Genomic DNA, 15,374 nt, shown 5'->3' with positions numbered 1-15,374 from the left:
GCAGCCGTACCGTGGTATTCATCTCCTTATCCTACTTGAACTGATTTATCTCCAGTGGGTAGGAGGACATTTCAGCTTTACCTTGTTGGAGGTCACTGAGGTAGTGCAGTGTGCTGCACCCAAATCATTATATCCCTCAGTGTGCTATGAAAGTCAATCCTTCCATTTAGCTACAAGGAGCGCCTTTTCGTAGGCCTTTACTTTTTCTGCCCATCCTTTTCCTGAACCTGCTCTTTCCAGCACAAGGTTGTAGGGACCTGTAGGATTAGAGGCTGCTTTGTGCTAACCCAGTGCTGGTCTTTGACCATTGGCAACCTTTTGCCGAACACAGTTCTCTATCATTTTCAAATATTCTTCCTGCCTCAAAGTTTCTATCTCATTTCAGCCAACTAATAATGATTCTTTGGTAGTAAGGAGAGTTTTATGAAGCCATAAGAAGTGATATATCAAGGTTGCTGGATATACTTTAAAAGGTACAGAAGAACTAACATCATTTTGCTCTCCAATATTTTACTTTGAAGCATTTTATGATCACTTTGAAATAGCACGAGATGTCACAGGGTTTGACAATGGAACGAAAGATGACTGTTAAATGAGGCTGACATGGGTTGTTTGCCTGGCTAAGGAAAAGTCATGTCTGAATAGAGGAGTACTGGGCTTTTCGGCTAGAAGGGTCTTTTCCTCAGATTGGCTGGCTCAGCCCAGACTCAGATGTGGAATGGCCAGTTGGGAGGAGGAAGCATGATGGCCAAGGTCTCCAGGACTCTGAACAAATCGGAATCCTATTATGTGATATTATCTACTCCTGCATGTTGCTTTGTTCTTGTACTATTACTATTGTACTATTGCACTGTATTGAGGATTATTTGTGTTTTGTTCTGTGTATTATGTTGCAACCACCCATTTTTTTGACACATGCTGTACAGCGAACTTACCTGGAAAGGGGTCTCTCTCTGAATTGCCTTTCCCAAGAGTTCTTCCATTTTTTCCATCCAAGAGTTTTTTCTTGTCTTCTTAGAGAGTCAAGGGTGGGGGGCTGTGAAAAGACAGGGCCTGTTAAAGCCCATCGTGGCACTCCTAGTGGGATTTTGGGCTATACAAAAAAAATAGTTTTGTATTGTATGAGTTATCACTTTTACGTCTGTCCTGCCTTTCTTTTTGAAGAAACCATGGAAATCAAATTTAAAAACTTTGAATAGAATTTGAAAAGAATAATGGTGCCTCGCAGCTCCTTGGTTCTGGGCTCAGATATCATCCTGGGCATTGCATACATGTCAGAAGTCTGAACATTCTCCCAATGTACACAAGCTTTTCTTTTTTGGATATTCCAATTTTCTTTAAATCCAGGAATGCCACTCAGTTCACCCCTCTGACTAACCCTGTCTAACCTGCTTGTAAAAAAACAGAGTAAAGCAATTGTACTGTATCTTACTTACTCTACAGCACCTGGGGATTTATTTGAATGATTTTAATTCTTTATACAATTTCTTGCACTAGGAAGTTGTCATTTTTTGCATGCCCCAACTTTCTTTCCAGAGAGGCACAGAGGTTTGGGGTCAGAGCACAGAGTCAGTTATTTGTACAGCACCCTGGAGCAATTGCAGGTTAGGAGCCTTGCTTAAGGGCCCAAATGAGTAACATTCCTTGTGTCACTGCACTGAGTTACCAGCTCAAACCCTTTAGCCAGACAGCCACCATTCTGCCCCAATTTATTTATTTTTGCTTTGCGCCTTCCCACACCATAACCTATTGTCTATTGGGAAGGAGCGAAAGCTTTAGATTAGTCATAAATTGCAATCTCTGGTTTTCAAAGGATCTTGACATTTTAGGGTCCCCTGATACTGACAACATTGATATCTTGATGATGTGTGTGTGTCTGTCTGTGTGTCACAGTTTCTTCAGGACAGTCTAGAGCAGGGGTTTTTAACCTGAGGTCTGTGGACCCCTAGGGGGTCCATGGATTAGTTTCAGAGAGTCCGTGAGAGTCAGAGAAAAATTAACATTTATATTCACTATATAGCCCGGTACTGTTGTTTTAGTAGTAGCAGTAGAAATGGTAGTAGAATATGTATTTTAATTGCACAAGAGGATTCCATCCATCCATTATCCAACCAGCTATATCCTAACTACAGGGTCACGGGGGCCTGCTGGAGCCAATCCCAGCCAACACAGGGTGCAAGGCAGGAAACAAACCTCAGGCAGGGTGCCAGCCCATCGCAGGGCGCACACACACGGGACAATGTAGAATCGCCAATGCACCAAACCTGCATGTCTTTGGACTGTGGGAGGAAACCGGAGTACCCAGAGGAAACACAACCAGACACGGGGAGAACATGCAAATTCCACGCAGGGAGGACCTTTGTATTTCATAATTATAATGAATGGCCATTTCTTTTTGAATAAAAAAGGAGTGTTTTTTTTAGATTGTTTACTTTAAAGTTTAATAATACTTTGTGTATGTCACATATGTATGAGACAATCAAATCTAGATAAAGTACATTATATTTTCATTGCATGCAAAGTTGTGTTTATGTGAATATTCTGGGGAAAGGGGTCCATAGCTTAGAATCACTCATCTAGAGCTAAAACAGCTGGATGAAAAAATACCAAACTTGAAACTTAAGCCTTGTGACATGAACAGCTTCGACACACACAAAAAAGTTTGGAGCAGCCACCCAAAAATTGTCCCTGGCTGTAATGGTTTTTTTTGAAGCACTCATATGCATAGTTTTGAATCCTGAACTGAACTGTCTGGATGGTGAAATGATGGCAGTTTTAAAGGCCAAAACCGGAAGTGATGTTGTTCGTGGCTGGAACCGGAATTAACGTCGTCCGTGGGGCCAGAACCGGGAGTGATGTCATGGATGGTGCACATGGCCTGCAGAGATAACAGAAGTAGTAAGAAGTACTTACCTCCACTTGGTCCACTCAGCTTCCTTCTACTCGCACAGGTGTGACAGTCTATTACATCAAATCATGCAAGAGAAACAGGCTCTCAAATACTGTAATTCTGCAATTAATTATGAATTCTTCTCATCAATTGTTATCGCAATGACCTATTTTATGATCAGAAAGCTCAGCGTCAGATAAATAATTATTGTTATTATGGGTAACTTGGTTCCTAGGGAGCAAAGCCTACTGACGTTCACATCTGAATTTTGTTTTAGTGATTGTCTCCGTGACTAATTATGATTTTTATTGTGTTACAATTGACATGCTTTATCTATGTTTTTTTAATTTATTTTATGTTATTTCTAACCACATAAAATCTGTTTTGAGTTTGTTTGATTATTTTAATGTGATTTGGTTTGTCGTCTTTTTTGAATTCTGACTCTCGTTTTGCCCTTATGCTTTGGTTGCCTGATCATTTGTCTTTTTTGGCTCTAACTGCATTTCTTTCTTCATTTTATCATCTCCTGGTTATCTTCTTTTCTCACAATACTCTTTCTACACCAGTGTGTCATAACACACAGTATTTAAAATGTGAATGATATTCTTAGTATCCACGTTCAGTAACACACCTGCCAAAGAGATTGCAAGGAGGTTGCTGTTAATTGTATTATTAACAGAACAGAAGTACACAGTAAACAGAGAGACTGAAATGATGTAGAGAAATGGTGCATAAACAGTCTGGCAAAGCATCAGAAAATCTTTGTTGATCAAGGTCAAAATAAAGGGAAAGAAAGGAATTGTTAACAATTAAACCAAAAATAGTTGATCAAATATCGAAGTTGGAAAAATCATGGCAGAAAGTCCATAAGTATATGAGCAAACCATACTGTAACAAAATTGTTAGCACCAAAGAAGTTTTCTTTTTGATTTTTGTTGCAAAATTAGGTTAGCAATATTGCCACTTCACCCATCTTTTCTGCAATCTTAAATAAGTTAATGCAATAATGCCATATGTAATGAGGGTGGCGTCACATGAGTGTAATCGACCATTGAAATGACTTTGAGGAAGAAAAAGGACCTTACCAAACTGGTGTCAGAAACCCAGCCAAAACTTAAAATATTAAAAAATACATGGATACGCACACCTAGGTACAGCAGCCTAATGCATCACATTAATCAAAATAAAAGCTGCCTCATCCAATACATTACAGTTCACTATACTGCTATGAATAAAGAATTTCTTGAGATAGAAATCAAAAATACAGAATCAAATAAGAACATTTTTGAGGCAGATGCAACATCAAAACACATGGAGAAAAAGTCAGAGAATCTGATTACACTGGTCTACAAAAAAATATTTTTTGTTTGCTATTGGGAACTTCAGACCAGATCTTTATTAAGTTGTTTACACTGATTTCATATATGAAATTGGAATTAAGCTAGCACATCATATTTTTGAGATACACATCATTGCCATTTTGACACTTTTGAATATCAATATAATATATCAACATAATATCTAGAGTTTGAACTCTGTCCCACCAAAATTATTTGAATGTGTTTATTCTGAAAACAAACCAGAAGATAATACCAGAGACACTTTAAAACATGTTTATGTCAATTTAAATCAATATAAAAGTGAGGTCAGTGTGCTCAAAATTGTCTGAGGCACTTGCTTTTTGTGCTTGTGCTGCACATCGGTCTCTTTTTGCATGAACCAACAGTAGTCATCCATCATGGTCGGAGTAAATTTTCCCTGATATCTGTTTTCCATCACCTTTGTATCTTGATGTAATCTTTCCCTATGCTCATCTCTGACATCGCTTAGATTTGGTGGAAAAAGTCGAGATGAGATTGTAAAAAATGCGTCTTCATTGACATTGCCCGAGTACTTCACCAGTTGTTGCTTTATGGAAGAATGGCAAAGAGAAAAAGCACACATGACATCTCAATTAGAATTTGCCAGCAGTCGCATGGGAGACACTGAAGTCTGCTGGAAGAAGGTTCAATGGTCTTATCAGTCCAAAATTTGTCTATATTCCATGTTTTAACACTACACATTATCAAGAAAACATCATGCTTACTGTAAAGTGCTGTGGGAAACGCTTCTGTGAAGCAGGCCTGTGAAGGGTTTTGAGGGGTGGAGGATAAAAGGAATGCCGCAAAATCCAGGGAAATCCAGGAGGAAACCCAATGCTGTCTGAAATAAATCTCCATCTTGGGAGAAGATTTGTGTCCCAGCAAGACAAGGATCCCAAGCATAAAGGTAAACCTACACAGGAATGGCTTAATAACAACAATGTTAACGTCTTAATCTCAAATCAATGAAAAGTTTGTGGACTTGATAAAGGCTGTTCATTCGCCATGTCCATGCAACCTGACAAAGTTTGAGGGGTCCTGCAAAGAAGAATGAGGAAACTATGCAATGTCCAGATGTGCAGAGCTATTAGAGAACCCTCACACTCAGACTCATGGCTGTCCTGGCTGCCAAAAGTGCATCAATTAAATTCTGACTTGAATTGGAAAATACGTGATCAATTAAGTTGTGTTTTATGTTATGTCACACACGAGCGATTAGGGGGCAGCTAAAGGACCCGATGAGTTGCACGAAACCACAAGACAGGGGACTAAGACAACGTGTTAACTCTTCTCTCTTTATTTTAACATTAAAGACAAGCAACAAAAACCACAGCACCTTGAATTTGTCTCAAAAGCCTCGTCCAGATATCCAAGCCGCTTCCGTGTTATGAATTCACCTCCGGTCACTTACAGATGACATCACCACTGTCCCAAGATCCTCCATGTCATCCTCCCAACATTCCTACTACATACAGTAAATTCATCCATGTCACCACCATTCTTTGTTAATTGTACTTTACAAACCTGACCATTATTGAGAATTCTCTCAACCTTTTTAGTGTGGTTTACAGTTTACGGGGATGGAATCCCCAACCCTTAATCTGTGTGTCTGTGTTTCCTTCACAGTTTGTAATTAATTTAGAGCACTTTGCAAAAATCTGTTTTCATTTTGACATTTAGGAGATTTCTTTTCTGTTGATCAATGTGAAAAAAGCCAAATTAAGTCCACTGTGATTCAATGTTGTATAATAAAAAATTTGAAAACTTCTAAAGGGTAAATACTTTTTATAGATACTGTAGCAGCATTTTTATGCTGCTGTCTTTAAAAAGGCTTGTGTAAAAACATCACAGGTAGCAATGCTGGCAATTAAGTCGCCAACAACAAGCATTATTGCAAGAAACAATCAGAGATAAAATGAAAAAAAACAGAAGCGCCATAATGCAGCAGAACAAAATGACCTTAATAAGGATTACAAAAAAAAAACCAGACAAACTAAACATAAATAAAGAAAGTCCAGGATCACTACATATAAAATTGAGGTGGCTTTAGATCCATTTGGATTTGCTGGTGACTCCGAACTGGCCTTGTATGTGAAATTGCTCCCAATGCACTGGCACACCATTTAAGATTTTTTCCTTGCTAGACACTTGTGGTGTTATGATTCTATATTTGAGCAAATTGATAAAAAAAAAGGAAGGAATAGAGGATGAATTGGAATCATCAGGATAGTGCCTGCTGGACAGCGTTTGGCATTGGGAGCCAGATCTGCTGCTAAATGTTTACGAAAAAAACGTGGCATTTTCATTTCTGGACCATTTTGACATCATTGTTGACAGGATGTCATCCAAAGAGTGTCTAATGGGAGCAGAGAATGAAGAGACAGTTTGTTTACTGAGAAAGGCTACCAAGAAAGTGCAAGCACGTCTTCCATGGAGGGGCACTCCAATTGCCTCCACAAAGCCCAGATGGAGCCGTGTTTACTAGAGAGAAAGCTTTCCAGTGCCGTAGATGTGTTCTGCTAAAATCCTCAAGAGTGAACCGATTTAATTAGACTCGAGGGAGCCCACATCTCAAGAAGAGCATTGTTGTGGTTTCGCCTGTGCTTCCAGCAGCGTGCTTGCAAACTAATTATTTAAGAGTCGACACGCACTCCCCATGTAAAAACCAACCCATTTTGATGTGATTTTCAAAATTGTTTAAATGAAGGATTAGCGTGACTGACAGTCTTTCTTCCTTCCTGTTATAAAAGACCTCGCTGCGGCACCAGAAAGGGCTGCTGCGGCGTTTATTGAATATTACTAACTTAATAAGTCTGGCAGCTAAGTGCTTGCATTCTCATTAGCGTGAATCAGTTGCTAGCAGTTATGAGCAGCGCAAAGAAAACAAGAGTATTACACAAAATAATTGTCTTGGTGCGCCAATGCTCCTTTTTATTATCTAGCATTCCCCAGCACAAGAGACATCTTTTTCCAAGCACTGTCAATCAAGAAACATCAGTGCACTGTCCACTATATATATTGGTAGGCTGCATTTAAAAGACAAAAATACAGAGAAGAAAACCTACAATTAAACCGTGGAGCCAGGAGAAGGGAGAAGAAGGAGGAGGGAGACTAAAAGGATGGGCTCTTCATTTTTACTCTCACTCTTCATGTCAGAATTTACACATGAATAAGTAAATGAACTTTGCCTATCAGAGAAAGCTTGAAGTTAAGGATGCAGTTATCTCTGCTCCACAAAGCTTACTCTCACCTGGACAAAGATGGCAGCACTGGGAGGATTATGTTTTTGAGTGCCTTCAGTATCATCCAGCCATCCCTGTTATGGGGTAAACTCAGAGATATGCTGGTAGATGAGCCTTGGGTGTCCTGGAAAATGGACTATCTGTCTAGCAGAACACTTGAGTTTGTGAGGCTCAAGGACTGCGTTCATGATATTGAGATGAGCAACACTGGAACACGACAAGGGACAGTCCTGTCTCATTTTCTCTTCACTCTGTAACCTGAGTCTATGAATATAACAGATCAGGTCATGTCACTTGCAGAAGTTCTCAGATGATTCTGCGCTTATGTGACGTATTGATAAAAAGGATGAGAAGTAGAATAGGAGTCAGGTGGAGAAGTTTGTTTCATGGTGCAAAGAGAATTGTCTGCATCACAATAGCAGCAAAACCAAGGAACTGCTTATTGACGTTCAACACACCAAAGAGCCTCTATGTCCGGTCACTGATCAAGGAGTGGATGTAGAGGTGGTCCACTCCTCTAAGGACTTGGGGGTCCACATTAATAACAGGTTGGACTGGTCTCAATAACAGAGGAACTGTATAAGAAAGGGAAGAGCAGGCTTTTCTTTCTTAGGAGACTGTGATTCTTTAATGTGGTAAGTGACATCCTTCACATCTTCTACAACACTGTGATGGCCAGTGGGATTTTCTATGCTGTGGTGTGTTGAACTGATAACATCACTCTAGGAGAGGGCCACAAAATCAACAAGCTAATTAAAAGGGCAGGCTCAGCTATGGGACACACTCTGTACCCCCAAGAGATAGTAACAAAAGAGAGAGTTAAAACTAAACTGAGTGCCATTACGAACAGTGCTGCACATCCTCTCTCTGACACATTAACTCTGCAGTATTTATTTCTAATTTGCATGTTTTTCATTTTATGTGTTACAATTAATATATTTCATCCTTTCAATCCCATTGGAGAGACATATGGATCCAGAACTCATCCAACCATCAGTCACAAGGGTAGATATAATAGATTCAATGTTGATGGTGTCACACACGTGCGTTTGGGAGACAGTTTACAGGCTCAAATAGATACAGTTACCCGCCAATCCAAGGGTTGGTGCTGCCCTCTAACTCTTTTGCCTCTCTCCCTGCAGAACAACTAAAGAATCCACACAATAACATCACTTCCAGTTCCAACCCTCAAGATCCCACCTCCTCATACCGTCACTTCCGGGTCCAGAATGCTTTTCACCCATGACATCACTTGCTGAAATCTACTATATATACCACCTCCATTTCTCTTTATGTCAGTTCCGTTTTGAACTCTGTCTGTGAAGACGTCATTTCCTTTGCTTGTGCTACAGTATATGAAGGATCCCCGCCAAACCTTTGATGGTGTTAGTGTCCTTATTTTACAATGGTCATAATTTCAGGCCTGGGGACTAGCGCTCTATCTTAGGTTTGTTTCTAGCTTGCCTGTCAGAATCATCTACAGATTAAATCTTTTTTTTTTTTGGATAATTTTTACACATTTTGTTCATTTTGGAATTATATTTTGAATTAACATTGCTATTTTCTTTCATGATAATGCTGTTTTGTATTTACTTAGTTTTTGTTTCTAGGAATGCTCTCCTGTTTACACATGTACATCATCCATGCATCAATGGACAATGTACAAGATACTAGTTTATCTAAGAACAACCAGAGCAGAAATGACCATTTGTAGTGATAACTGTAACTGCAGAATTTCGTTTGCATGCAAGTACACAAAAATGCCTATAAACATTTTTTGTGTATGATTTGGTAATATGAAAATGCAAAAATAACAATGTGTAAAGCAGGCAATATTGTTCGCTACAGGATATTCCATTGGTTGAAACCACCACCCCTTCCTTGTACATCCAGCAATGCTGCCCCCGTTTCCCTGACCTTCTACACGGGTCCACATGTTCTCGTAAGCCTCTTGCACTGCCTGTTTGCACGTTGACGCTGCCACTTCTGCCTCACATTATTCTCCTACTAGTTAAATGGATTCAAGCCAGGGTCCAGTTGTGGAAATTTGTTGTCAGTCATGCATGCAAGTCAATGAATTTTTAGCAAGGAAGAAGTGCCTTTGCAGTGCTCCTTATCTGCATCCCCTTTGCCAGAATAAACTGTGCCATGCTTTTGCACACAGAGGAAGAGGTTGAAGTAATGTTCAGGGGTATGTGAATCATTTAACTGTTACATAAAAAATAAAGAAAGACTACCTCAATTTAAAAGAAAAAAAAATTTGCAATCCCAAAATGTCTATATTGTTGCCAGGTGGTGATTCCACATTGACCCAGTGTATGTGTCAACCCCCCATGACACCATGATAAGCTTGGTCCCTGAGCCCGAAGTTGGATTAAGTGGATATGAGAATATAGATAGTCATCGACTTACAACCATGTTTGGTTCTAACAGACTTGTTGTAAGTAGATCTGGATGTAAAATGGACCAGACTGGTATATGTAGTCAAATCTGACCATATGTATAGTCCTAGTGTTCATGGTGTTCTCAACTGTGAGAGGAGGAGTTGTACCAGCAGAGTTTGAGCACTCATGTTTTCTGTTTTACTATTTCAGCCTGTTAATAATACATATTAACAGAAAAAGGAGTTCAGTTTGGTTTCCTTACCCCTTTGTGGTGGTTTACATGAAGTGGCACATCATGAGTCACAACATTGACGCTTTGGAGGTTAATGGGTGTCACAAAGATGAGTCACAGACATCATGAAGGTTTGGGGCAGCCATCCGCATATTGTTTCCAGGCTGCAAAATTGAAGCAAAACTGAACAGAGATGTTCACAGGTTTGAGTACAAACTAGCACTGATAGTATGGAGGTAAGATGGCAGCTTTAAAGGCCGGTAAAGGAAATGACATCATTGTGGCCAGAACTGGAAGTGACGTTGTTGGGACCAGAAGTGATGTTACCATCGGGGCCAGGACCAGAAGTGACATTGTTAGGACTGGATGTGACATCATCATTGGTTCCTAAACAGGATGTGACGTCATTGGGACCAGAAGTGACAAACGTTGTTGCTGCCAGAACCGGAAGTGACATCATCAGTACCACTGGAAGCCTGCCGGATTTCCCATGAATTGTCTGCAAGAAATTGAGAGAGACAGTCAGCACACCCTCTGCCCCCTGGTCTGGCATGGAATTACTATCATTTAGGCCCTTCAGCTGTCTCCCAATTGCATGTGTGTGACATGGGATTCATACCAAAAGTGCAGAAGTACAGTGCGTGCAGTGAACACTGGTTACAATGGCATAGCTTAAAGTCACATACTGTACAATCAGATTTGCTTCCTTTCTTCTCTCATACTGCTTGATCACCTTCGTGTCTGTGTTGAGATCAATTGCTTTTCTCCTGCAATTGTACGACAAATATAACTGAACATAGCTGAAACCACTGCAGGTAATAAACTGAGATTGAGATGAACACGACATATGGACAGGGCTGGCGCCACCATTAAGGAGAATGAGGCATTTGCCTATGGTGCAGATCATGGGGGTGGGAAACCCAGCCAGACAGGTTAGCTACTGAACAGTCTATTGGCACACTAATAATCTTGGCCTAGAGTGCAAACTAGCCTAGCACTGCAACTGCATACAGAGCTGGCATGGCAAAAACATGTTTGCCCATGAGGCACAATAGCATTCGTATGTCAAATGGTCATGAGACGCATAGGCCGTAAGTCGGCAACTACCGGTATTAAGTTATCTCCAGTGCTTCTGGCATTAAGTTATTCCATCCTCGACTATGATTTCTGGTTTGGCCCAATATAAGAAAGTTTACCTGATTTAGTTGACCTTTGCCAGTCTTCCGATTATGACTTTAAGGTTTGCATTCTTAGTATTTCCAGGATGCGACATGCTATTTTCTTTCATGCAAGGATGTCCTTATTTAGCACACTGCCCATCTTAGCCCAATTTAGTGGGTTTAAGAATGTTATATTCTATTTTATTGTAATTCTAAAATTGAAAAAAATGTCAGCATTATCACTGTCAACCTGTTGTCGAGCATCACTGCAGTATCATTCCTAAAAACTGCAGAACTTGGCTCACCTTCTAAACATGAGGATTGTTAGATGTCATCTGAGTACGAAAGCTGCAAACATGTAAGCTGTATTGGGAAATGTAATCAGGCAGGGATTCATTCTGAAGGAACGTAGAAGTATCACTTACAAGGCGTGAAAGTAAATGCAATACAAGGTTGATTTCCTAAATTTCTTCTCTTTTAATTGCTTTAATAAAGAGTTTGCATTCTGACACAATGAATTACAACCAGCTGGTCATGGTGGCATGGTGGTAGCACCAGAAAGGAGCTGACGCAATTTGGGGAGGAAATATAGACGTGTCGGAAAAAAAAGAAAAAAGTCTTTCGATAATAAATTGTATGTTTGTCTTGAAATACCCTGATGATTTGGTTACATACAGGATATTAAACCTTGTCACACACCACAGTGCCATCCGATCAAGTTACTGGTGACAGATGGTGTATCTATAAACATTATGCCCATTATGTGTGCTGTAAGAATTGACCAGAACACAACTGCGCCAATAACAAAACAGCAATTCAAAACATTATAACAATGAAAATAAATACACCAAGTGCATGTACATGACAGATAAAAAATAGAAACTAGTAGTTGAGTACCTAAATGTAGTGCCATGGATGGAGCTGAGGGCAGATCATGATAGCATACCACCATGTGGTCTATACTCCTCTCCTCCATATATCATTTCTCTGTATGGTATTTTTGTAAAAATTCCAGACAGTTTAAAAATTCTTCCTTATGGGACCTCCAGGGTCATCACTGAGGGCTTTCCACTTGCATTTCTATTGATCTTCTGGATTCTTTTCTTAGAGTACATTACACTGCTATAATTACCACTTAGAGGCATAATGTTGTTTGACCATTCGTACTTTCTAATTCCACTGTATGCCGGTAAGTGTTATTTTGCCAAAACGAAGATAGCACAATGGTTAGTATGCATGCAACAGCTCTTTACTGGACACAGTATATCTCATTTTCAAAAAGTGCATATAATAATTCATTATATTTATATAGTGCATTTCTCGCTACTCAAAGATCTTTAACATGGACAGCAGGTAACCAGTTCAACCACCTGGTCCAACCCACCTGGATGATGCAACAGAGTCAGTACACTCACCACACATTGGATATTAGGTGGTGAAGTGGAGAGAAAGATAGCCAGTTGGAGACAGGGGTTTGATTGGGAGCCAGAATGGATGAGGACATGATGGGCAATTTAGCCAGGACATTGGGATAAACTCAAATGCTCAATGATCTTTAATGACCACAGAGAGTCAGGACCTCGGTTTTATGTCTCATCCGAAGGACAGTGCCATATTTACAGCACAGTGACCCCATCACTGCTCTGAGATGTCGGATCCACACACAGACCACAGGGTAAGCACCCTCCTCTGGCCTCAACAACACCTCATCCAGCAGCAACCCTAGATGGTCCAGCTGGGCCCAGGCATGCTTAGCTACAGAAGGAGGACCTGTTCCAAAGTGCAGATTGTATGGCTTGCAAAGACAGCATGAAACACTGAACCATCTAGGCTGTGCAGATATAACAGTATGTGTGGCACTGTAAATGGCTACACTAAACTAATGTAACAGTCCCTCACTTCAGCTCTTTTGTTAATCAGTTGAGAAAGATATTTTCTCACGACATGGATCAATGCTCGACAACTTTCTTGGCTTGAAAATTGGACGTATTTGGAAAGAAGTTAGACTTTTGTTTTCCGGCTGGGCCACAGTGCCCTATGGCTTCCATTATAAAATACCAGGAGAGGTTATGTATCTTTTAAAAGTTATAGAAAATGCTTAACTTCAGAACACACTTTTGTATGTCAAATGCATATATATCATGTTTGTCTAGAAATACCTTTAACATGAAAAACATCAAACTTACTCTTTAAGCTATCCCTTACTTTCGGTACTTTCATGCATCTTAATATTGTTCTTCAGCTCAGATTGTGCTTCTCTTTACTTCCGTCTTTGATCCTTTGCTTTATTATTTCTAGTTTAAACTTATACTTTGTTATTGGATTGGTGTATTTTGATCTTTTAAACTAATTTTGATTTAGTTTAACATTGTTGATTTGTTAGTTTATTCAAACCATTCACATCTTTAGTTTCTTCCTTCTCTTTTTGTCTTCTTTTAGAAGACGTTTACTGGTTAGTGTTTATAATTTGCTTTTACATTAGTTTCCATTTCTGTGTTTTCTTAAATAATTAGACTAAAAGTTTAATTAATTGAAAAGTATATTTGGCTGTTACTTTTTGCAAACTAGTAATTTAGTTTGTATTGTTTTAATGAGATAAACCTAAAGTTGTTTGGGTGGTTTTGCACCTCTCACCTCAAAGACTTTCATAAAATAATCTCTGAATAAATGATCTCCGATCATTTGATCTCTGAATACATCACAATACTCTGTACCTCCAGGGTGCACAATGGAATTAAAACTCTAAATAAAGAAATAAAGAAAAAATGTAGCATAACATTCAAGTGTGTTCAGGCACATAATTAGTTTACTTGAAAGTTGTAGCATTTTAAATCTATTTAGTTACTTCATCAGAGTCAATTATCACATTTTTGTTTTTTTAAATATTTTTCTAACAATGAGTCATCCTCAAAAATAACAGTGATAACACAAAGCAATTCCGTGTATTGGTAGAGTACATTAAAGACAAGTTTTTAGTAGTACTTTACAATAACATACAGTTAGAAACGTAACCCAAAAGTTCTTGTGGAGGCTCAACAGCTTTCACAGACCCATAGTCCAAATCAAGTGATGTAAAAATGACATTGACTGAGGTGCTGCTCTTAGTTATTGGCTGTGGCGGGTCTGTGACCAATTGTAGCTCATCTTTCTTAAACCTAACATTTAGGAAAGATAATAAAAAGAGAGTTCAAATCTCTGTTAAAGTGAAAGGATAGTATTTTTGGCTGTTTTGCACCACCATTGAGAGCAGGTCTGGTGCTTCCCGATTAATTATACAGTAGTGTCAGAGAAGCGCTTCAATATTATAATATTATTATTATATATTATAATATTATTCAATATTAATGTGCTGATTATGCCACCATGAGGCTGTTTTTAGCATAATGCACAGTAAATGCTACGTTCAAATTTGTTCACAATTTGCTTACACAACAACACTAACACAATTCCTTTCCTCTTGCTTCAAGTCCTCGATAAGTTCCATTTTGCTTTCTATTTTTTTTTTTAACTTTACTATTAAAGTATCTCGTGTAGCCAGAGAAGTGAACTGGTGTACCAGAAACATATTCTGGCATTTGACTTAGTTGTACTGGGGATTCATTTTACTATCAGGAAGGACTGTAGGATGAGTAAAAGAAGAAGATATACAAAAAATCCAAGGTGAAGTACCTTTGAAACAGTAAACTAATCCATTACTGAAGCTGCGCAGAAGTTTTAAGATAAATGAATTTGCAAAATTCATACTTTTTTTTTTCATTTTTGAAATTTAAAAACTTTGTAATGTGTTTGAGGTATCGGAGCAAAAATGCATCTTTTCTGACATGTTTAGAGATTTTTATTGCCACATACACTGCAAGAGCATAATTAGATTCTTGTGCCACAGATTTAGTGATGTATACTGTACATGGATACAGTAAATAAGCAGGAGTAGCAGAAGATAAATAAATAAAGATCATAAATAAATAAATAAATAAATAAGAGTACAAAATGGTAACATACAGTACAATTATACATAAACCAGCAGGTGGGTAAAGTACACAGTGCAGGGCAGGTAGGATCGGGTTACTGGGAATTCAGTGACCTTAAGGCCTGGAGAAGAACCTGT

Source organism: Polypterus senegalus, chromosome 10, assembly GCF_016835505.1.
Source record: "Polypterus senegalus isolate Bchr_013 chromosome 10, ASM1683550v1, whole genome shotgun sequence".
NCBI classification, from domain to species: Eukaryota; Metazoa; Chordata; class Cladistia; order Polypteriformes; family Polypteridae; genus Polypterus; species Polypterus senegalus.
The sequence above is the reverse complement of the archived record's forward strand: the minus strand, read 5'-3'. Positions refer to the sequence as shown.